Source organism: Aulonocara sp. 'chitande type north' Nkhata Bay, linkage group LG2, assembly GCF_057382095.1.
Source record: "Aulonocara sp. 'chitande type north' Nkhata Bay isolate Kocher_YH1m ecotype deep benthic linkage group LG2, A_spYH_male_GT1.1, whole genome shotgun sequence".
Classification (NCBI taxonomy): Eukaryota; Metazoa; Chordata; class Actinopteri; order Cichliformes; family Cichlidae; genus Aulonocara; species Aulonocara sp. 'chitande type north' Nkhata Bay.
Window position 1 is genome coordinate 19153348 of NC_141345.1, and position 22681 is coordinate 19176028.

At 39.4% G+C, this 22681-nt stretch overlaps 1 long non-coding RNA gene across 1 annotated transcript; it reads right to left on the reverse strand.

The window, feature by feature from the left end:
- Positions 1–8357: 8357 nt before the first annotated feature.
- LOC147337650 (uncharacterized) lies at positions 8358–16153 on the reverse strand. The gene is made up of 4 exons (XR_015124862.1): positions 16046–16153; positions 11308–11657; positions 9006–9078; positions 8358–8604 (listed from the first exon to the last, which is right to left on the reverse strand). It is a non-coding gene; the product is annotated as an uncharacterized LOC147337650 (long non-coding RNA).
- Between the last annotated feature and the right edge of the window lie 6528 nt (positions 16154–22681).

Consider the following 22681-nt stretch of genomic DNA (forward strand, 5'->3'; position numbering starts at 1 on the left):
TAAAAGTCTGCTTAAATTGAAAGTAATAGTACAAGTAAGGTGGTCCTGTTGCAAGAAATTATTAAAAGTCTTATTAAAAGCAAGGATTATAAATTAAATCCCTAAAATCGTTATTACTGCTTAATGTGACTTATTATTATGGTTATTGTTTTCATTTAATAGGTGTTAGAGATTTTTAAACCTTCGCAGGATTATGATTTTCTTAAACAGGGTGAAATAAGGATGATTGGGAATGAGGTTGAAGAAGGGGTGTTTCATCTAATGAATGTAAATTAAAACTTTTTTTGCTAAGCCCTAGCTGTGAAATCAAGTCAAAATTGCATGTTCCCACTGGTTTATTATAGCGTGAGGCAAGCTTTCACTGGTGTGAGGTCAGCCCCATCCTGTTAACTGTTGTTTTTTCTTTGTTTTGCTTTCAAAAAATTAACTAAATTAAAGAAATCAGTATTGTATGTAGCTTTGTGGTTAAATAAAGGTAATAAATTAACAAAATTTCATAATAAATAAATTCAATAAAAGAATTCAACAAATTCTACTTCAAAAAAGATTATCAAGGAGGTTGGCGTGATACTTGTTTATTAACACCCTCTTAAAATATATTTGCAAAGTAAAGACAGGGACATTTTAGCTCTTAGAAAATGCAAATGTGTAAGTGACTGTACATTCAAAACACTTATTATTAGATATTGTCTCGTAACAGGAGGGACATTTAGGGACACGTCATGCGAGGAGACAAAATTATTTTAGCGTGATATCTCAGTTTGAGGAATATATTTTCTGATAATTTAACAAGTTCTCCATCAGAGAGAATCATAGAAAATTTGACAATGGTGCTATCATGAAATGGCACCAAATAGAAGGCATAGCATGGCCCAAGTGTACAGCAATCAATGGATGCTCGCTCAGCTTTTGTACTGTCTTGCAGCGTGTACTACTTTGCAACTAGAGACTCTTACTCTTTAAACCTGTGACACAGTTAGAAGAAACGCTTTGTGTCATTTCAATTTGCAAATCAGACTAATGTGGAGGATTTCAGCAGTACAAGGGACGTGTATAAAGCCTGACTACCAGCAAGGACTTTCTGCTGTAACATTTTCCTATATTTATTAACACAGCATAATTATGTTTGATTGGCATTTCAAGCTTATTCAGCTTCATTTTCAGAATCTGAAAGTCAGTTGATTGGACCATCTATTTTTTTTTCTTTTTCCAAAATAAAAAACAGTTAGATTAATGTAGTTTTTATGCATCTTTTCATACACGTGTCTTAGATTAGTGTTCTCGGATCTAATTGGATTGCAAGCACAAAAGCGAAATCAGTCATGAAGGACAAAGTTTGAAATACTAAATGCCAAAGTAAATACAAAAAAAGCAATCTACGCTTGCCAAGAGTTGCGAGAATAAGTTTACTGAAGTTAATTAAAAGCTCACAGCCTTACTTAAGTTTGTTTCCTTGATCTTTTGCTATGGTCTTCACCACCTCCTGAGAGAAATATCCAACTCTTTAGGAGCTAAAAGTGAAATCCACAACATGTCAGACTAAGTTGCTTTGCGTACCTGCTGTTTGAGGTTTTTTATCTGAACGTTTTGCCTTAAATGAGGTTGCTCGGGTGGACTAGAGCAAACATTAAAGTTATGCGACATAGAACTAAAACCATGAGCTAAGTTATTCATGATTCATCACTATGAATAGGACCCTTTTTTTTTTTTAAACTGGACAGTTAAAAGCTGAATTCATTTGTGTTACTTCAAAGACATTAATTTAATTTTTAAAAAAAAGTTGAACTCTCGGTGAATGAATAGATAGAAACAGATTTTAGATGCTGGAAAGTTGGGTGACTTTATGTCCAATCTTCTATGGACATGTTGGATTAACTGTGACTAACCTCAGTGGAGGATCCCCCCCCCCCCCACTAGAGGAAGGTCAGTGTAGAGGTGGATGGGAGTGGACCACACACACCTCCTGCCACGGAGAGATTTATCAAGCCAGCTTTGCTCCCCGAAACACATGGTTAATTTAGCAGCCATTACAGGTGACATTTTGATGAATAGAGAAGGCTGTTCACGCATACATAGGCCATAGGCATAAACACACACAAACACACGCACGCAGACGTGCTCATAGAAAGAATAATGGTCATTTTACTGCAGTCTGCAGGAGGACGGGAGATAAAAGTTAGTGTTGGGAGAATGATGTGTCAGGATGGTTTCATTAACTCAGAGATAGAAGACTCCTGTCTGAGGCATCAGCGATCATTCTAGGGGAAGAAATTATTCTTCACGGCTGGAGATGGACATGTGCACTAACATAGTGACAAACTACTCAGTTACTCACAGTTAATCCCAGCTGCTTACAGACCCAGATAATCCTGTCTGTGTAATTAGCACTCCTGCTAATCAGGATTTAGCTGAAATGCTAAAATGTACCTGTGTGCGCAGCCCGAGAGAAAAGTTGCACGCAGCCAGGAGACAAGAGGCCATTGCTCATTTATCCCCCCCTAACCCATTTATCATCATTTTCATCCCTTTAAACTGATATCTATTGATTTGTCGGCGCTGCCCTTCACTGCTTTGAGTAGGAGGTTCCACACATACCACAAACATTTGATCACTGTCAAACATGTGTTGGCTGGGGCTGTGACAAACACACACTAAGCTGCTCCACAAAGAGCTGTCTATTCAAACCAACAGATGATATAGAGTTGTTCTACCCACACATGCAGGATGCAGTCTGCCTACGGTTGAACAGCAGCCCAGAGCCAGGAGCGGATAGAAAATGTCCTTTATGAAGCAGCGACTCTGCTCGGGCTTCTATGTCTTGGCGGCGATTTGGCAGGGAGCAGAACAGACGTGCAGACAGACAATAGAGAAGTCTCTATGGAGATCAGCCTGCACCGCTACACGGCCACCGCTTCTTTTTTTTCCTCCCCATGTCCCGGTGCCTGCAGGGACACTGTATAACCCTTTAAAATACAGTTTCAAACCCCAGACAAATAAATTTCCTTCGCTTTGTTGAATATCAAACCTCTCCCAAGGACTAGCGTCAGATTCAGAAAAGATTATTTTGGGAAAATGAAATGAGAGACTCAAGAGTATGTAGCACTGAAGCATAACTCTTAATAATAATGATAATAAAAAGCCAATACTTTGTCAGTCTGTATCATCGCAGTAACAATCAGATCAGATCAAACAATCACATCAGATGCAAACTTGATTTGATTATGGTCTTTTCACCACTGTGGGTATTTTTCCTCTACGGGAGCCGGGGAGTAGAGTGGTGTCATTACCTTCGGCTCTGATCACGATGCATCCTGAAGGTCAGACCTGATGAATTGGAGAGACAGCACTGTTATAGAGAACAGCCATTATCCATGATAGTGAAAGAGATTATTCACTCTCCTGAGAGAGGAGAGGAAAGGAAAGGAAATACTGAGCAGAGTAGATAAAGATTAAAGGACGAGAAATCAAAAGGAAAGGAAGAAAGGAAGGAAGGAAAGGATCCACATTCAGAGGGCTCAGACAAACACCTCAGTGAGGAGTCACTGTGAAATGCTGATAGCTGATGGGTGACAAAACTCCCCTACCCACTTAAAGCTGACACCTCGGTGCAACTGTTTCTTTCCACAGCATGCAGTCAGGGATGATATCATTGTACCTGAGAGAAGCTCGAATACTCCCAGCCCAGTTAGAGCTGACACCAGGAAACAGTCTCCCTCCTGCGCTCCCCTCTGTTTCAACTCAACATTTTCTCTCAGCGGAGATGTCCTCTGACAGAATTCAGCACTGTAACCACTACACAAGGCTGTTAGCTGAAGATATCCCCTCAGGCTGGAGTTTAAGGGCAGAAACGCCTGCTGGTTCGACTGAATTAAAATAATGTGGATTCCTAACCTCATCGCCGAATAATTTGCAAGCAATCTAAAAACACGAGGACATTCTTTTCACCCCGTAACCCCTTGAATTATGTTTAAAACTGAGGCAAGAAATATGCAGCTTGTAATCTATGGGATATCCCATCCAAATAGGGGACTTCTTGAACCCTAAGCCTATCTTCTAGTCTGTCTCTGCTTCTCTCTGCAGGCTGTGGTGATGAAGTGCTTTGTGCCTGCAGTAGTCCAGCGGTGTGCCATGCATGTTAAAAAGCCAGTGATGGCGGGGGGAAGCCTGGGGAAGGCTGTGCAACCAACAAAGCTGCAGGCCAGAAGCCACGCTGTAGGCCGGGAGGTGAATAAATGATTTGAATGGCAGTAAAATCTTTCTATCCTGTATATATCGTACTTACTATTGTTTGAGTACTTGCGATTATTTTATTGTACTTTTTATATTTTACATTTATATTTATTATTTATCTTGCAGCAAGGGAGTGGCACTCTGTACAATGACAATAAAGGCTATTCTATTCTAAAAGGCGGATGCAAATGGGCTCGGTCTGGTACGTAAACATACAGCCACATGCATGAAATGACACGAATAAACAAAGCCGTGTGTCTGGTTTTATCTACAGATACAAACGTAATGGCGATGCATGAGCACAGCTGCAGATGGGCGCGTTCACTCACACAAACACCAGTGTGAGTCTGCATATTGTACATCAGTCAACTCCATTATCATCTGCAGGAGATGAATACTGACAAGAGCAAGATGCTAAGAGAAAACAGCCTGTTTTTCTTCTTCTACGTCCTCCACGTTCACACAGCTATTACATTCATAAGACATGATTATACAACTAACTACAGGGAACCTTTTCAGTTATGGAGATATTTGAGTTTTGGAAATAAAAGGAACATTTAAAAAGCTGCCAAATTCATCTTGAATCTAAATTGCAAGAAAATAGTTCATTTAATGCCACAAAAAGATTTGAAGAAAGTTCCTACTGCATGCACACACGCGTGCGTATATGTGTGTTGTGCGTGCATGTGTTCGTGTGTGTCCGTACACACCTGAATCTGAAAGCTCTGAGGACTAAATTAGAGAAAGAGTAGGTGCTCTGTTTCTGAAGAGAGGAAGGCTAGACCACTTCATGGGTCACACCTCTAGACTCCATCAGCACTCCGGGCCTCATTGAGAAGAAGATCTCTGGGGAGGATGACCCGAGGTTGGCCTGGGGAAGTCATGCTCAGAGAGGCAGACATCACTGCACAGGTCAACTGTGCTTCTCAAGGGGGTGATTAAAAAGTTAGAGGTGTGATTTTCTGCTGTTGCTGCAAAATACAGCACAGTACCCGAGGCAAAAATTTATTCGGTTTTTCTCCTGTGAGTATTTTACATTTTGGCATTTAAATGACTGTAATATTAACATAAAATTAATCATAATGTGAAATTATCTGAAGTTGACTTGACTTCCGCCTACCTTAAAACTGCTACAGAATACCAAGACAATACATTTACATTTTCTCCACATGGTCCACCTTCTTGGTTTTATCTCTGGGATATTATCAGTTTAAGACAGTGAGACTGAAACTCAAAGTCTCTGCTTGTGACTCATCATCGCCAGCTGTACAGTGCTGAATACATTCTGGTTAGATGAAGAATAGTGTTTTCCCTATAGCTTTTCTATATCAAACAAGTTATCTCAGCAGGATTTACTGACTAGTGACTAATATTGTGTTATATTGTCAAAGGAGCTTGCAAAGAAAAGCGTCTGGACTTCTTTAAGTTGCTTGAAGACATTTCACCTCTCATCCGAGAAGCTTCTTCAGTTCTAAGGTCAAATGGTGGAGAGTCCCAGATATAAACCTAGTGGGAGTGACCCCCCACAGAGGGACAAAAGGACCCCCTGATGATCCTCTAATCGCCTGAGCCAAGGTGGGAAACTGGGCGTGGGTCCCAATCAGCCAGAGTTTCGGGTGTGTTCATTGTGAAACCTGGCCCCACCTTATCATGCGAATTCCTGAGGTCAGATGGCCCAGGATGTGAGTGGGCGTTAAGGCGTCTGGGAAGGGATCTCAAAACTGGATTATAGATGGCAGAGAGTTGGTGTCGTAAACCCCCGCCTCTGTTCAAAGATGGTCGCTCACAGTGGACATAGATGGCTTCTTTTGTCCCTCTGTGGGGGGTCACTCCCACTAGGTTTATATCTGGGACTCTCCACCATTTGACCTTAGAACTGAAGAAGCTTCTCGGATGAGAGGTGAAACATCTTCAAGCAACTTAAAGAAGTCCAGACGCTTTTCTTTGCAAGCTCCTTTGACTACGATGACCTGGATGACTGAGAACCTTCACAGACATATTGTGTTATATTGCTACCCTGTGCCGAGAATTGGCTCAAGGTTGGTGAGAAGAAGGGAGTCACTTACTTTGATCCACTAGAAATAATTTACTGCAAATAAACTAACAAAATGCAAACATCAAAGAGGGCTGATGCCAGGTGGAGTGGAGCTAAATGAATTGAAGCTGCTAAAGTTCCAGCAACTAAACAAAAAACTGGAATTGAAGTCTGAGCACGAGCCAAATTAGCATAGCCAAAGGCTCCTCCAAACAAAGGCTCTCTGACAAGCCCAAACTTCCCAAGACACCAACAGTTAACCAAGCAACGAAAAAGCTTAAACCAACTCAAAGCACAATTAGTGGTGTACACCAAAACTACCAGGCCAAGCTTCTAAGTTACAGATATCACAACACCATTTAACATTAAGGTCACTTAATCTTCATAGACTTATTAGTTATACCATACTGAGCCATGTTAACCAAATATCATAAGCATTTTGGATACACAGTGGTCCCTCGCTATAACGCAGTTCTGTGTTCTGCATCCTGATTGGCTGTAAACCACTTTCAATCAATCTCCTCCGTGCCATGTCTCCTGTACAGTACAGAATGTGTTCACCTTGTCAAATATACATAAATCTTTGATTGCTAGCGGTTTGATGCTGAAGTGCTGTACTGTATATTTGTAAGTTTCTCCCCAATAAACACAACAATGTCGATGAAACATTTTGCACCGCCAAAAGCACCCAAAAAGGCAGAGGAAGATGCTAACCATCGCACAAAAAGTTGGACATCTGGACATGCTAAAAGAAGGTAGAAGTTACCGTATTTTTTGGATTATACCCTTATATTATATTATACCCTGAAAACAGGGTTTCATTCTATAATACTGGACTTGTTTTTCTATGAAGGTTTGAACTTTGAAAACGTTCATGCCTGTCTGAAAACAGTGTATAAAGTGTGTAGTGAGGGGTTCTACAGCCTTAAAACATCTATCTAAAAAATAAAGTTTCCCCTATTGTGGGTTATTTGTAGAATGTAACTCCCGCGATAAACAAGGGACCACTTTATTGGCCATATATTTTGTCTTTAAATTATACGGCAAACCCAGAAACACATGTACCAGAACAAATGCAGTGTTGCAGTAACAGCCAGAAATTCCAAGCTCCCTAGTTCTTGCCAGTGCATTCAAAATTAATCTCAACCCTAGTCTTTGGACAGATACGTGTGCTGGGTACTTACGCACTGATTCCACTGGCACCAAAAACTGGGAACCATCTGTAAACCAGGGAAATGCTCCCAAGACATTGTCTTCAGCCACAAACTTGCCTATATATGATCAACCACTAAAGAGATGCATGGCTCATGGAAGTTGAAATATGGCTATATTTAACCCAAAACAACATGTAAAATCTTAAAATTTAATTCTTTGGTTTGAAAGCCAAACAAAATAGCGACTGGTGCTGCCTTCCTCCAACACTAACAAAAATTAACTCAACTAAAGTTATTAAAATACCCAGTACAAACAAAACAACATCTTTTGCAGAGCTCTCAAGCATCTTTGTCACAATGGTGAATTCCAAAATTTAATTCCTTGATTTTTTTTTTTTTTTTTTATATCCTGGATGAGCCCCTATTTGTCACGAACTAGCTCAAAGGTGGAAGTCCACATAAGAAGGTAACTCAAATAAATAGAATTTATTGTAAACTATCAAAATGCAAACATCAAAGAGGGTTGTTGCCAGGAACATTTCTATACTCTGAAATGTTTCTATATATCTACATGGACAGGGCATACTGGTATTCCTCAGACTTCCTCAGATATTTTATGGAAAAATGTGTCATGTCCCTCGATAAGTAAATCTAATAGTTTCTTTGCTTTGTGAGTTGCGTTTGGTTCTCTTTCTCTATAGGGCCTCTGTATAAATGTGAGCCAATGCAGAAAAATTTCCAACAGGTTCACAAACTTTTTCCTGCAACTATACGCTGATTATGCGTTAGTTAATCCTATTAATCCTGGTTACATTAAAAGTTAACCACCTTTGCTTCCAGCTTGAAATTGGAATAATAAACCACTGAAAGGTCCCTTCAAATTATTTGTGGTACACTGAATAAATAATATTAATCCAGTAATACAACTTACCCCTCTGAAACATTCATATATGCCATTGCAACTCGATATGGTTTACCATTATGCATTTAAATTGCACTGGCAAAATTGCCTCAGTCATTACAGCACCTTTGTAGGCAAAACTCGTACCTGTCTTTGTCTTGATGTTGGAACTACTGCTGCTTCGCTGACATGCTGGACTTGCTACACAGAAGTGTTTCAGGGATGTTTTTTAAGTAGTCCGTCTCAGATATTCAATCCAGCTGTCGCAGAGGCTTGCTTTTTACCTGTGATATATGCATGAGTGGAAGCGTAGCCTTTGAATTTCAAGTCTATTTTCCTGCATTTTACACAGTGCACAGTAATTGTGTGCCGGGCTCTGAGTGCTTCCAAAACACAGGTGACCTAAAACTCAATGCACTGCCTGAGCGCCTCTTGTGTAGACCCACATAGAGCACCAAAGCTGCTGCGGTTTTTCTGCTAAGCCCTGAGGGTTAGATTTGGGCATTTAGATTTATTTTTAACCATAAGCATATCTAGTCTTAGAATTGACTCTCCCTTGAATATAATTATTTTGACAGTAGTGGCAGGATCACCTTCTGGTTAAGGAACACCATAAATATTTTTAGAGAATAGGAAGAGAATGCAAGGCAGAGAATGTGGGGTGTGCATGTCAAGGTATCCATACCTCCTGCAGAGATTCTGCAAAAGCTGTCTGACTGCCCCTACTAGAAGGTGACACGGTTAGAGGTGAACAGCACCTACAGTGGGGCAAAAAAGTATTTAGTCAGCCACCGATTGTGCAAGTTCCCCCACTTAAAATGATGACAGAGGTCAGTAATTTGCACCAGAGGTACACTTCAACTGTGAGAGACAGAATGTGAAAAAAAAAAATCCATGAATTCACATGGTAGGATTTGTAAAGAATTTATTCGTAAATTAGGGTGGAAAATAAGTATTTGGTCACCTCAAACAAGGAAAATCTCTGGCTCTCACAGACCTGTAACGTCTTCTGTAAGAAGCTTTTCTGTCCCCCCACTCATTACCTGTATGAATGGCACCTGTTTGAACTCATCATCTGTATAAAAGACACCTGTCCACAGCCTCAAACAGTCAGACTCCAAACTCCGCCATGGCCAAGACCAAAGAGCTTTCGAAGGACACCAGGAAAAGTATTGTAGACCTGCACCAGACTGGGAAGAGTGAATCTACAATAGGCAAGCAGCTTGGTGTGAAAAAATCAACTGTGGGAGCAATCATCAGAAAATGGAAGACATACAAGACCACTGATAATCTCCCTCGATCTGGGGCTCCACGCAAGATCTCATCCCGTGGGGTCAAAATGATCATGAGAACGGTGAGCAAAGATCCCAGAACCACACGGGGGGGACCTGGTGAATGACCTGCAGAGAGCTGGGACCAAAGTAACAAAGGTCACCATCAGTAACACACTACAACGGCAGGGAATCAAATCCCGCAGTGCCAGACGTGTTCCGCTGCTGAAGCCAGTGCATGTCCAGGCCCGTCTGAAGTTTGCCAGAGAGCACATGGATGATACAGCAGAGGATTGGGAGAATGTCATGTGGTCAGATGAAACCAAAGTAGAACTTTTTGGTATAAACTCAACTCGTCGTGTTTGGAGGAAGAAGAATACTGACTTGCATCCCAAGAACACCATACCTACTGTGAAGCATGGGGGTGGAAACATCATGCTATGGGGCTGTTTTTCTGCCAAGGGGACAGGACGACTGATCCGTGTTAAGGACAGAATGAATGGGGCCATGTATCGTGAGATTTTGAGCCAAAACCTCCTTCCATCAGTGAGAACTTTGAAGATGAAACGAGGCTGGGTCTTCCAACATGACAATGATCCACAACACACCGCCCGGGCAACAAAGGAGTGGCTCCGTAAGAAGCATTTGAAAGTCCTGGAGTGGCCTAGCCAGTCTCCAGACCTCAACCCCATAGAAAACCTGTGGCGGGAGTTGAAAGTCCGTGTTGCTCGGCGACAGCCCCAAAACATCACTGCTCTCGAGAAGATCTGCATGGAGGAATGGGCCAAAATACCAGCTACTGTGTGTGCAAACCTGGTAGAGACCTATAGTAAACGTTTGACCTCTGTTATTGCCAACAAAGGTTATGTTACAAAGTATTGAGTTGTATTTTTGTTATTGACCAAATACTTATTTTCCACCCTGATTTACGAATAAATTCTTTACAAATCCTACCATGTGGATTCATGGATTTTTTTTCACATTCTGTCTCTCACAGTTGAAGTGTACCTCTGGTGCAAATTACTGACCTCTGTCATCATTTTAGGTGGGGGAACTTGCACAATCGGTGGCTGACTAAATACTTTTTTTGCCCCACTGTATACACTATGTTGAATAGTTCCTATCTTCCAGCCATCTAACTTAGCAAATATTCCAAGCAATAGCAACTGAAAGAAATGTACTTTTAGCTAACAGTGTTCTTTTACACAGAAAAGTGCACTGATTGAGAGATCTAATATTACACTGAGTTATCATGTTCTAAAGGCAGATTTAATCCTTAGGAGAACATCTGCTATGGTACAAAAAAGCCTTGGGCAGCTGTTGTAAAAACTATAAGCTGTCAATCATGTCTTATGCCCCCCCCTTTACATCCCTGAGGGACACAGAGAAAGGGGGGGAAAGACAGAGTTAATCAAAGGAGTAGTTTTCCAATTAAGTGACAGCGAAAGTTACAGGATTGTATCTTGAATCCATTTGGCTTACTTCATGCCTAAGATGAGAGCTCTAAATAGACTCTGTTGATTCTCAGGTTTAGTGATTAAGCTTGTCATGGCATATAAGAGTTCCACAGAGTGCTGTTTTTACACCGCATTGTCTTGATCCTGTGTGGCTTTATGCCATCCCAGGGAAAGCTTTTAGAAGCACAATCACTGCTGTGTTTGAAAAATGTGTGTGTTGAGATTAAATTCAAATGTTTTCTGATGCTCATCAGCTTACCCTATGAATTATTCCAAGAAGCTCCTTTCCCGCTAAAGCAATTTGTTCTGATGGGACTGTAGGTCATCCACGTGGATCCGGAGTGTGGCCTTAGTGTACGATTACATGTTTAGCTCCAATATTGATGTAATCCACAATGGGTATTACCCTCTAGCAGATATGCATCGGGGGACTTCAAATCTGCACCCAATCTCTCCCTATCTTGCCCCTGCAGCTTTTTCCATCAAACGGCAGCGATTTGGCGCACTTCTCCTGATGGGGTGCTCCTCTATTCTCCTGCGGCTGTTGGACGGCTGACCCTCAATCCAAGGCGCCTCTTCGAACACGTCTGAATGTTTTATTCATGACACCTGTAGAACACAGTAAACTGCTAAACCGCAACCAAAACAAAACGCCTCAGTTACCTCAGGAGAACCACTTCCCCTGTTGAAATAAGACACTTCATGTCTCTGTTGCAGGGGTGTTTAGATGCTCATACTATGAAACAACCACACTGGGACAACTGAATCCATTTCACCGGTTGCAAAAAGATATGCTTATGCACATCAACCCCTCTGTTTGACTAAAAATATATTCTTATTTCTTGGAGGATGTCAAGCAAGGATAATTACACCACTGACACGTCCCCAAAAATAGCCATGCTAGTCTGTTGTTTCTAAGCAACTCATTGTATTTAAATCTATTTCTCTTTTTTTTGTTCATTTGCTGTCTCACCGAGAATAGATATAAATAATCACAGCACTCATATAACTGCACCCACCCAGTACCATTTAGCTCAGCTTAGCATAAAATTAAAAACAAGAGACTACCAGCCAAGAAATTGTCTGCTACGAAACCACTTCTTGTTTTTACAAGGGTTTTTGTATGAATTATGTAAATGTGGCATAACATAAAATATCAAGCATGGTTCTCTTCAGAGGGTGGCAGCTAGGCTAGGAGTTTTTAGTGTACTTTTACATCTCCCCCCAACAAACTTACTGTTTTTCAGCTAGCTGTTAGCATAGAGATTGATTAGCTTAACTTAGCATATCAAACATAGGACATATGAAAACAGAGGCTTGTAGAACATTACACAACCTCGATGTTTTTTCTTAGCTTTTGTTCCCACTTTGGGTTTAAAAAGGAGACCTAATATGCTTTCTTCTTCTTCTTTTTTAACCACTTAAGGATGAGATAACGTTAAATAGGTTATAAAACGGGGTGAGAAATATAAGTCCAGACATGTGTGGTATCCACAGAAACCTCTGAATCTCTGCTAAAATGTCGTATAAACTACGGTGGCCCCTAGAGACAAAGCACGTACAAACTTCAAAACACTTGCAAACTCCAAAACACATGCAAACTCCAAAACACGTACAAACTCCAAAACACTTGCAAACTAAAAAACACTTGCAAACTAAAAAAAACACATGCAAACTCCAAAACACGTACAAACTCCAAAACACTTGCAAAATCCAAAACACTTGCAAACTAAAAAACACATGCAAACTCCAAAACATGTACAAACTCCAAAACACTTGCAAAATCCAAAACACTTGCAAACTAAAAAACACATGCAAACTCCAAAACACATACAAACTCCAAAACACATGCAAACTCCAAAACACTTGCAAACTAAAAAACACATGCAAAATCCAAAACACGTACAAACTAAAAAACACAGGCAAAATCCAAAACACTTGCAAAATCCAAAACACTTGCAAACTCAAAAACACTTGCAAATTCCAAAACACAACGGAAGTGCTCCAGGACGCTAGGGGCAGTGTTGAGCTTTTGTTACCTAGTAACTACATAAGCCAGGAAGTACCAATGACCGGATTTGGGGTTTGCAGCCTTAAAGGCCGCATTTTAAGGCCGATTACGTCACAGCGACAAGAGAAGGCTTTCCCAATTCAAAGGCTGCTCGAAATGCGGCCCTCAAATGCGTCCATAATTTCCCTGAATTTTAAGGATGGGTCGGTGTAGCCTTCATGGCCCAACATATCCCAGACTTCATAGTGCGGTGGTGGTGTGGATAATTTTGCCGAAAAAAAACGGTGGAAGCGGAGCGGAGGAAGAGTAAACTTTCAGAAGTAAGTACTGAATATTATGTCACTTATTTATGTGCAAATATTTTTTTAATGAAGAACCATTAAACCATTATTGTTGGCCACATGTCGGGAAAGTTATGTGACATTAGTGATGTCTGTACTTTCAGAATTAACTTGGTTTTAAAGCCTTTACTTTTAAAAAAATATATATATATAGTCGACCTTAATCTTACAGAGATTGTGATGATTTTGTGGATAATTAAAGTCAGTCATATATCCACAAACACAACAAGCTGAAAGTCAGTGATGCTGCTCGGTTTGCAGTCCTGAATATCACGGCACAAGCAGGATTCACTGCACTTTAATGTTAGCTATGTTATATTGCTGCCTCTGTTCGGTGGTGTCGAGCCAAACGGATTTTAACGTGTGTTTGAACGAGCTGACGGTTCACTCATTAAGCTGAAAGAAAGATGCTTTAATCACAGGAGTCACACATGTGTCCACTGCACCATCTGGGAACTCCTCTTGTTTCGTAATAACACAAACACTAAATCCTCCTTCTTTTGTGCTGTTTTGTAGCAGTGTATATACCTGAGACTTTCACCTATCTGTCTGTCCTGCACTCGCTCTCTGTTTCTTTCTCTCTGATTGTGGAATAAAAGTATGAACATGTGTTTATAAGTCACACTTGTGTTTTAATCCTGCAGCTTATCACACATTTGATTTCCATGTGTGACAACTGCAAGTGTCCAGAGTGAGGACAGGCTGAGGGACACACTGCTGCACATCATCTGTGAGGCTTTGCACCCCTGATGATCCACCAGGACAAACTCAGCAGTGTGTGAGGAAGAGGAGGAGGAAGAGCCAGCAGCAGCTGACAGATGGAGAGAATAGACAGACTGTTCCCTGTTTGTGAAGGACTGCTAGAAAAGTTTAAAATAACTAATTGTCTGTCCTGAATCAGTCTTATTAGGTAATGTTCAAATAATTTTATCATTCCAGTGTTTTCAGTGTGGGAGAAAGTACTCAGGGCCTTCAAGTTACACACTATGAAAGGCAGCAACAAGTGTAATATTCAGAAACCTAAAGTATGTATCAGCAGCAGAATGGAGCTAAAAATAAATGTTTGTTCCAGTTCTATGAAGCTTTGAGTATTTTGGATCAGTAGCACTGCTGTGTTTGTTGCATCATATTGCTGTAATTGTTTATATGCTTTATATATTCTGAGGTAAGTTGATCTATAATGTTACATCATATTCTATAAGGATGTTATGTGTTTGTAGACTTTCTGCCCAGTTTGACCCATTTAGGAGAAGCCAGCCTGTTTAAGGCTCTGATATCTATTCTGTATGACTTAAAGCAGTTATGACATGGTCTGATTTTCTCACCCAATAAAGGAATATTTCATATATCAGTCTACTCTTCATTTTATCAGAAACAGTTATCACAGCTTGTACATTTTATTTTTATAAATATATGTAAGCAATGAGCCAAATTTAGTAATGCCAACATACTGAAGGAACAACATTTGTCTCTTATATATGATACACCTATATATGCACTGTCAAAGATACTTGTCTTTGAGTGAAGATTTAAGGTGATAAGACATATAAATAACTGCAACTTGAATCTGTACTGAAGCTCAGTATTTGACACAGAGTTCATGTTCACTGCTGTAATAGCTAATAATGATTAATATAATAACTATAATATTGGCCATATTATATTTACATTACCAAAGTGATATGACTTTAGTCTCATGAACAACATCAGCTAATTCTTATTTACTAATTAATCTTGAAATAACTGTTCAGTACAGAAATGAAGCCCAAAAATCATGTTTTACTGTCCTGTGGTCTCAGCCTCAGATACTTATCAAATCACACAAAGCTCTTGTAGAAACAAACAAACAAATGAACAAAATATGTTCTCCCTCATTTCTGTCAAACCAAGTTGTATGACACGTTTCCAGCGGTTAGTATCATGGTTGCTAGGCAACCTGGGAAGCGCAACGGAGACTAGACCGTCCCATACAGACAAACTTGCCGTTTATTTTGCAAATCGAGCTCAACACTGCCCCTAGCGTCCTGGAGCACTTCCGTTGTGTTTTGGAATTTGCATGTGTTTTTGAGTTTGCAAGTGTTTTGGATTTTGCAAGTGTTTTGGAATTTGTACGTGTTTTGGATTTTGCAAGTGTTTTGGAATTTGTACGTGTTTTGGAATTTGTACGTGTTTTGGAATTTGCATGTGTTTTTTAGTTTGCAAGTGTTTTGGGTTTTGCAAGTGTTTTGGAGTTTGTACGTGTTTTGGAGTTTGCATGTGTTCTTTAGTTTGCAAGTGTTTTGGAGTTTGCATGTGCTTTGTCTCTAGGGCCCACCGTAATAAACCATTTCTACAACCACCAAACACACAGAAAACAAGCCGTGATTAAACGAGCAGTTACGTAAATGCGCCGAAGACCGCTAAACAAACAAAACCGAACCGGAAATTCACATGCGCATGCATAGAAACAACAGGTGGGATAGTTTGTCAGGTAGGATGGATTCCCAGAACACCTGTTAAAGATAGGCTGGTTAGCTTCCAGAGCTATCACTGACTCCACACACCAAGTTTCACCACAATCAGACCAAAATTCACTGTATGCGCCGCAAAAGAAGATCACAAAAACACATAGCAGCGCAAATGCGCTAAGACAGAGATTGGCTTACTGTCTAGATTTCCTCCGATATTTTCACCGGTAGCTGGTAGCAACTTGGTTATCAGAAGTTACCACGCCTACCTAGCCGCATCAGAACCATTTTCCGTCAACAACGTCCATTTTAGACCCACCTACAGGCACGTGACTGGACAGACGCCACATGCAGAAAATTTGGGCCCACGTGGATTGTGGCATTGCAACGTCTGATTGGTTGAAGTGTCGTGAACGGGCATCGTTACTTTGATTCTATTGGCTAAAACGATTAAAAAGAGGTGTCAATCATGCAAACTGACCAAAAGAAACCAAAGTTACAGCCCCTCGGAGTTTAAAGGGCCCATTACCATGTAAATGTGTGGTTGTTGCATATAATTTAATTTTTGCTTGATGCAAAACTAAGATTAAAACTAATAAAACAAGTTCCAAAAAGAGACTTTTCCATTTGATTACATCTTTTATGATGGATTATGCAGAAAAAGTAGAATTGGGCTGAAATATCTATTGCTTTATTACCTATTCAGGTTTTAAATCGTGTTTTTAAAAAGTAACTAAGTAATTAAGTAATTAATTACTTTTGAAAATAAGTGATCAGTAAAGTACCTTTTGGGGAAGTAATCAGTAATTAGTTACTGATTATTTTTTTCAAGTAACTTGACCAACACTTGTTTTACACATGTTATTTCAGACATTTTTTCCACTTTTGGTAGAGATGTATATGCTGATTCGAGGTACACAGGTCTGGCTGTGAGCACAGAATCCCTACGCACCTTTTGTTCAAGTGTTTTGTTTGCAACAGGCAGCCAATCAGAAGAAAGATGGCTTAAAGTGAGGAACAAGGAAGCTAAAATAGATCAAGGCTCAGTATATGAAAAATAAGCATTATGTTGAACTTGAAATCATGCAAAGCTATGAATATGGAGCGGGGTCTCTTTAAATAAATTTTGTCTACTCTAAGCATGAAACACTGAACATTTTTAATTGATCAGTGCATTTTTTCAGAATGCTTATAAAATGATTTTTGTATAATCCTATCGGTCTTTGTTATTGTGGTTAGTTTTGATAGTTAATTAGAGTCAGTTGTGATGTTATTATCATCGTATTATTTACAGCAGACTTTTCTTTGACTGGTTAATTACTGGAGTTGTAGCTAGGTTGTATTATTTGTATATTTTTATATATGCTTGCGCTTTTAGAGACCAACATTATTTGCAGATTTTCTTAAAAGTCACAATTATACAGGAAATCATGCATAACAAGCATTCACTTTATAGCACATATCATTTATATATTCTTTGTCTATATGGGTGCTAAGCATGCTATCCAACTCATATAGGGTCATCCTCACAGCACCCCACACTTGAAACATGTTGCCATCCACACTCACAAAAGCGACAGTAATTGAACTCCAGTCATTTGCTTTACTACAAATAGACCTCTGATAGGTTAACCTCTTTTATGAGAGCTTTGTATGCACAGAGGAAGAAACAGAGTAATAGATGGATTGGGACAAGAATGGAGAAGCAGGCCTCGGCCAGACATGCAATTAGAGGCATGTGGAGACACTGAGGTGGAGTCAAGGGTGATATTGCTAGTGGACAAATGCTAAGAAAAAACAAAATCCATAAACATGTCCTCTGGATCCCTTCAGTCCATACAGTTTTTTGTTTGTTTGTTTTGTTCTCCATTGCACTATAATTTTGATGCTTTTTTACTTATTTCAATAAGTGTACTCCAGGGGTGTCAAACTTATGGCCCAAGGGCCACATCCAGTCTGGAATGCAATTGTATCTGGCCCATGAGATAATTTCATAGATCAATTATTAATGGCCTGTTGGTATGTGGTAGCCAGATCTTCAACCCTGCTGAGGATCCTTGCAGGCAGGGGTGGGACTTTATTTTGATGGGCACACTATGCAGCCAATCACATGCAAAGACAGACTGGGATCATACCGAAGGATGCTACGCAGATGTTCCTCAGAAAGCAAGTGCAGCGGTACAAGCCAAATACAAAGAGAGAAAGGGAGCTTTGCATTTAAATGCAAAAGTGTCAGGAAAAGTAAAGAAATGAGTGACAACATAAAATAAACAGTATGGCTGCATCTGAATGATATTGGAAACTGCAAAGCTGAGTGCATGTATAAAATTAGCAGCTGGCTAAAGTGATACCCATTTATATTCTCAGGTATTTTCCGTTGTGGAGGACAAAAGGTTTCAAACCTGTCAAGGTCTTAAACCTCATGTGTGTTCTCCATAGTAGTAGTAAATGCATAAAAATAAGACTTTTATGAAAACTTGCTTCCTTGAAAAAGACTAAATTTACAGTTCAGTAATGACTATTACATAAATTGTATACAAAGTGTCTTTGAATGGCAGAGATGCAGAAATATCTGCATGAACCACAAACCCATGGCTCAGTGTCTGAGTGTCTAAATGAGCCTCACAGGCCTGAATGTGCGCTTGAGGCAATTTATAATTCTTAACTTGTTTGATCTGCAGCTCACCACAAACAAGTACAAGGAGAAATTTTGGACTTTTAAATGTAATTTCATAAGTTTTACAGCTTTTCCTGCTGATAAAAACCTCTCATATGGCCATTCATACTGAACAAAGTAACTCAAAGTGACGTTGGATTGATGTCTTTTATGTGTCATTTTTGGATTTTCAGTTTTAGTCCACTCAAGGGGTTGTTTTGTAATGCCAGACAACATCTTTTTTTCGACGTCTACTGAACCTTAGTGTACGAGCTATTTGAAGTTCAAGTGTGGTCGTAATGGACGTCTTTTCGATGTCAAACTTAGACTCATTTTATACTTTTTCTACAGGCTCTGTAATCCCATGTTTCCAGGGGGTGGAGGACATGCTTTCTATAGTCCACCAGTTAATTTTTCTGTAGGTTTATTTACGCTTTCATAAATAAATAAATTGAATAAATAAACCACTTAAAGAAAAAAAAAAACTGCCATTCATAGCATGCTGATAACAGAGAACCAGGGTTACACTAGTAACCAAGCATTTTAATGTACTTCTTTTTTTCTTTTCTTTGCATTTGTGAAACTACGGAATGGCAAAAAAGGAAAAACCCAAAACCTTCCCATATTTTTATCTAATCAAAATGTAAGTAAGTATACAAGACAAACAATCCTAACCTTAACCCTAAACTACCCTACTGTGTTGTTGTTGGCTTGAAAGAGTTATTCAGAGGGTCTGTCTGTTTACAATTACACAGCTCTTTCAAAAATAACTGTTTAGTTTCGGTTCTTTTTGTTAGACATGTGAGATGTTTATCTCCTGGTGTGCTATCTTATACTTGTATCTTACAGAACAAGTGTCTAAAGCTCTACCTAATGAGTTTCAGAAAAGCTAAATGTAACCCGATACACACATATGCCAGTCTTATTGTGGTATCACAAAACTTTGAGCAAAAAAACCCCAACAAACCACTGTGGCTGAAGCTGTTGTGAGTGAGCAAACGAGCATGCCTTTTTCACTTTTCAAACCCTAATCTTCCCGGCAATCAGTGGATTTGAGCCAGTGGCACTTTTGATCAAAAAATGTCTTCTCCCTCATGAAAAATGCAAGAATTTCCCTTATGATCAATAAAAGCCTGTACCACTGGATCCCAGGTGATCAGACACAGTGCATAATACACCCTGTGTGTGACAGCCACGTATTGTAGAATGATTGAAATTGATGCAATGTCAATGTTCAGTAATCACAGAGCTCCCTGTCTCTACTCCTTGATCATTCAGAGTGAATCAGACCCAGTCTTTGATCAGTCTCTGGCGCTGTACCCGGGGACCAAGAAAAAGAGACAGCTAGTACAGAGGAGAGGACAGACACAGCCATGTATTTACCCCTGCATTTCAATTTCACTAATGATTATGCACGTCCAGTCACTGTATAACAGCTTGGAGGAAGCCAAGTGCTGAGCCAAAGCCTTTATTAAAGAAGATCTGAGTGAACATTATTGTTTTGCTGCATGAGACAAACGCTTCAAGCAATTATAATGATTATCATTATCTGCTGAGAGACATGCTCGACGCAAATTGGCTCTATGTCAGTAATTAAGTGATGCACCCCTTTTTTGAGGGAGGTGAGTGAAGTTTTCACAGTGCTTTTAAAATAAAAAGCTTCAGTAATGCTGTGCAGAATTTTAATATCCACTCTACGGGGGATAATTTGACCCATTCTCTCAAAAGGTTCTGCATTTGAGTGTTATCACCTTTCAGAACGGCTAATTACATGTAAGAAAAAGCAAGAGGAAGAAAAAAAGTGTGGCTAATTTGAATATTTCTAATCGAAGTGGCCAACCGACACAATAAATGTAGTGTCCAAGTCAGTTCTGAGTTCTATAATTTTACTTACAGAAGTTCTTTTTTTTCTAATTTCCTAATTCTTTCACTGGAACTTGGCCAAAATTGTGTGTGACAGTGTGTAACAGTCTAATTTCCTCTCCATGTCAGGAAAAGAGAAAGTAGCTGCATTAAAGCAACCTGCAATTGGGGGGACAAATTAAAAGCAAAACCAACATAAAGTCTCCCAGTCACGTTTTAGATCCACTACGTGCCGCCTGAACAGCTTCAGTGCAATTTGGCATTCATTCCCATAATCTTCAATGTCTTATTTGGTGTGACCGCAGATATGCCATAACACATGATTCACAACTTTTATAGTAATTAAACAATTCATTGACTACTCACACTATCTTGAAGGAAACACACACAACAAGATGATATTTGATCATTAGGTAATGGCGATTTGCGAGAACAGTTGATTGATTTGCAGTGACTCTTACATCTGGAAGGGCAAGTAAACACAAATCAAGGCTGCAAAATTTTCCCCACAGCACCCCTCACCCTGTATGGTCCAAGTATCCAGGTGTTTCCTTTAATCCTTCACACACTTAGTCCACAGTTATAGTAGCAGCCTTCCAGCTACAGTAGCCCTACCAGCTAGTCCAGGTGTGAGTTTATGTATACAATAAATTGGATATTAATTCTGATTTTTATCACCTTCCTATGCTTCCACTAGGGTGCTGTTGTGACAGAATGAGGTTAGGCGAAACATGACTAAAAGGGTGACTACAGTAAAACACCAGCGACTGAAAAGCCAAGAACCAGATGCTGTCACAGAAGAGTATTAGTTGTTTACATCTGACAGGCAATTCTTTTTGCACAAAAAAAAAAAAAACCTCTACAAAGTTTTCCTCACTTCACACGTAATGAAAACTTTGGAGAGGATTGTTTCAATTTAGAGTATTTTGGAGTTTTTTGGCAGGCAGAAATGCGAACTGAGTGCAATTTGCTTACAAGGGCAGAATTAGCGTTGAGGATGCCATTCTTTTCATGCTTCAAGTATGAACACTTAAAAAATGCAGATAGCTCTGTCAGGGTGTTGATTTGATTTTTCAAGTGCTTTTAACACAGTCCAGCGCTAGCTTCTCTTCTTCGACCTCAAAGACATGCTGTTTCCATCTTCCATAATAAGCTGTGATTATCAGCCAGCCTAAAATTGTATATGCAGTACTATACTACACACCCCATCATGATTACTATCTCTGTTTCGATTTCCTTTGTGCACCACTAACTTCCTATCCAGCGCCATGTGTCTGATGAGTAGTGCATGAGTAAATCAGTTGCTCATTATATTTATAGTAGTAAATGCCACATTTGACATGTTTTATAACACGTAGAGACAATGAGACAATATGTTTTACACAGCACCAGGCTGCTAACTGAACATAAAAGATACTCAAAGGCACTCATTTTGAAACATTTATTGTTCTCAGATTGACATTTTAAAACTGGGTGTGACTGTATTTGGACACAAAAGTATATTCAGAGCTTTATCAACTAGCACTGGCTAGCTAGCTTAAACAGGTGCTTGTAATTCACTATGATTTTAAAATTGGAAATTTGGTGGCTACCTTTTCATACAACCTGAACAAGACAAAACAACATACACCTTTCACCAAAAGTGGCCACAGCCTTAATAAATTTACAAGTTTAGGCCTTAAAATAATTTTAAAAGTATTTGAGTTTTTTTGTTTAAAGTTCCTTTAAATTACTGCCATCTTGAGGCCACAGTCAGCTGTTGTCTCTGGAAGCAGGCATAACTCTGCTTGACTAAAATCCAATGCAGTCTACTTCCGTCTGTCCAATTTGGAGATGTGTGCGTGTTTCATTGATAAAAGCTTGTCCAGCTGCTGAGGCCAGTACCATTATCTCAAATTCAAATTCAAATTTTATTTGTCACGTACACAGTCATACACAGTACGATATGTAGTGAAATGCTTGGACAACTGCTCGTGACCTAAAGAAAACAAAAAAGGAATAACTGTACAACACAAATTAGAATGAAGGGTAAATTTAACTGGGAAAGAATAAGATAAAATATATAAATTAAAGTTGAAAATAAAATAACTGTACAACAAAATACACAATATAGAACTATATAAGAATGTATGAAGAAATATAAATAAATATATACACAATAACAGCAGCTGTACAAGTATTAACCGGAAATGAAGAATGTAGTGACCAGTGTTGTGCAATCCACATTATGTCTTTTGCAGTGCAAATATGCTTAAAGTGATTTAAGTGATGAAGTGAAAACAATGTCCAGAATGTCCAGTGTGTGTGTAAGAACT